This window comes from Mastomys coucha, unplaced genomic scaffold, assembly GCF_008632895.1.
Source record: "Mastomys coucha isolate ucsf_1 unplaced genomic scaffold, UCSF_Mcou_1 pScaffold22, whole genome shotgun sequence".
Lineage (NCBI taxonomy): Eukaryota > Metazoa > Chordata > Mammalia > Rodentia > Muridae > Mastomys > Mastomys coucha.
Window position 1 is genome coordinate 249,293,739 of NW_022196905.1, and position 2,787 is coordinate 249,296,525.

A 2,787-nucleotide genomic window follows, 5' to 3' on the forward strand; every position below is an offset into this window, starting at 1 on the left:
TTGCAGTGTGCTGTTCGGCTGTGCTTTACCAAGTCCTGTCAGAGACTTAGGGCTGTGGGTTTCCAGTGGGTGACTTGGGGTGACGCTTGAGTATAGTCCTGAGGTTCGAATCCACGGTCTCCAAAGCCCGCTTTGAACGTTTATGCAGTCTTGATTTATAGGGATGGCGATGTGGTCGAGGGGTCTAGTTATAAAGACGTCCCTTAAGGGTCCTCTTTTTGGCAGCAGGGATTTGTGTAATTTTTTTTTTTTAAATTCTCTTGAGCATCGCTGCATTTGTTGAAAACTACTGCCTCCTGAACCTGCAGGATCAGACTGCCCAGAGGCTCATTCTGTTGCTTTTAAATTTGCCCTGGTGATTCCCCTGAGTTATGTGTGGGAGATGCGTCAGTGTACATTCAACCTTCATTCTTTGTGACCTGTGGCTCATGCTGTTACCAGAGGAAGGATTCAGGGATTGTTAGAACTCTCGCTGTTGTTACTGCCTTTCAAAGACAGAGTCTTGCACTGTGGCCCCGGTTCACCTGGAACCTGGGGCATTTCTCCTGATTCAGTGTCCAATGTGGTGGGAATTACAGGTGTCAGTGCTGCTCCAGGATTGAACTGCTACCTGGTTGGTGTAAGATCTGAGCGCGGTCAGTCTGGATCTTAAGGCTGTTTAGAAGTTACTCTTACTAGTAGAGGCACAGTTAATTTTCACTAATTTCAAGAAAATACAAAACTTCCTGATAGTTTCATTTTGAATGAGTTTGCAGTCTTCAGTGTCTATTTTTCTGGCTTTACCTCCTTTTTCCTGTGAAACTTGCTTGATTTTGCTGCCAGACCTCCAGGAGTAGAGACTTTCGTAACTTCTCTTCCTGGTGTAAAGTTTTCTTTCTTTCTTTCTTTCTTTTTTTTTTTTTAACGATTCACGAATTTGCGTGTCATCCTTGCGCAGGGGTCATGCTAATCTTCTCTGTATCGTTCCAATTTTAGTATATATGCTGTGGAAGCGAGCACGTAAAGTTTTCTTTTTTAAACTATCTTAAAATGAATATATATGCACATATATATATTCATTTTATGAGTGTTTTGCCTACATCTATGTTTGTGCACCATGTGCATACTTGATGTCCACAAAAGCCAGGAGAGGGCATTGAATTCACTGGAAGTGAAATTAAAGATTGTCCATGTGGGAGTTGGGAATCAAACCTAGGCCCTCTGCAAGAACAGTAAGTGCTCTTAACCCCTGAGACATCTTTCTAGCCCTCCCTTCCTGGTAAACGTCAATCTTTTCTGCCCTGATTGCTTCACTCCTGAAGGTCACGATGATCACAGAGTCAAGTATTTTTCTTGGCCTTATCAGGCTGTGCATTCAACGCGCTTTGTTCTTTCCTGAAACTGCTGTTTGTTTTTTTTCTTTCTCTTGCAGAGTGAGCATAACTTTATTGAGAAGAAAGTGACAAAGAACTGGAGAATGGGAGGAGTTCTCAGGGAGGAATTCTCTATGAAGTTTCTTTCCCTTTGCAGGTCTCCTTTTCCAGCTAGGGAAAGAGCTGCTTCTGCTTTCCAGCTGGTTAGCCTGTGCTCACCTGGATTTCTTTGAAATGCAGTTTGAGCAGGCCCACACCTTTAACCTCAGCTCTGGGGAGGCAGAGACAGGTGGATTTCTGTGAGGTCTAAGCCACTTTGGTCTACATAGCAAGTTCTAGGCCATTTGCTACAAAGTGACACCCTGTCTCTAAAAAGAAAAGAGAAGAAATAAAGTAGTAGCAGTATTTCTCCCCCCCCCCCCCCCACACACACACAGGGTTTCTCTGTGTAGCCCTGGCTGTCCTGGAACTCTCTCTGTAGACCAGGCTGGCCTCAAACTCAGAAATCCACCTGCCTCTGCCTCCCAAATGCTGGGATTAAAGGCGTGCGCCACCGCCGTCCGGCAGCAGTATTAATTACCGTATTTCATAGGTTCTGATGCTAGGTTTGCAGTTTAGTCCTCGATTATAGAGTAGTCATTTTACATAACTTTATACTTTATACAGAAGTTTCCTAAAGTACAGAACAAAATTATGTTTTCCTTAAGGGGTTGTAGAGGGCTGTACTTAGATTAGTTGAATACTTAGGAAGTGTTTTGCACATTGTAACCACTAACAGAGATCCAGACTCAGGACCTCTTACTTACATAGCTGCTGCTTTACCCATTGAGCCATCTTCCCCAGCCCTAGGTAAGCTTATTGAGATAGGGTTTCATTTAGCCTGAACTTGCTACACAGCTTACGATGCTCTTGCATTCCTGCTCTTCTGCCTCTACCTTCCAACTGCTGGGATACAGTTGTCTCTACTGGCCTAGGAGTTCTTATTATTGAGGGAAGGATACCCTTTTCCTCTCTCCTTCACCCTACCCCCACCTTCTGAGTGCTGCTTTGACCTCAGTTACCCTTTTGTATTGTTTGTTTTAGGCTTTCCACAACCATGTGAGATAGATATTTCAAACCCATGTAACAGATAAGGAACCTGACACACGAAAACGTGGTCAAAGTTGTACAGGTAATAAGATGTAAGGAGACTTGATATCTACCTGTGTTTGTAGATCTTGGATTCCCCTAGTGGATTGCTGAATTACTACTCTACTCAAATGCCTTACAGATAATTGGAGAGGATGAAAAATTCTGGGAGAAGTAGAATATCCTGGGAGGAAACAAAAGACTCCCTTACTCAAAGGCTACACTAAGAGATAGGGGTAGAATAGGCTGTGTTCTGAGGAGGTATTCTTTGCTCAGTAGACAAGTGGCAGGAACTTTGCCAGTTAGA

The 2,787-nt window shown here is 43.6% G+C and overlaps 1 non-coding gene across 1 annotated transcript; it reads right to left on the reverse strand.

Moving 5' to 3' along the window:
• Positions 1-892: 892 nt before the first annotated feature.
• Positions 893-999, reverse strand: LOC116071611. Its single transcript, XR_004111020.1, has one exon. It is a non-coding gene; the product is annotated as a U6 spliceosomal RNA (small nuclear RNA).
• Positions 1,000-2,787: the final 1,788 nt, after the last annotated feature.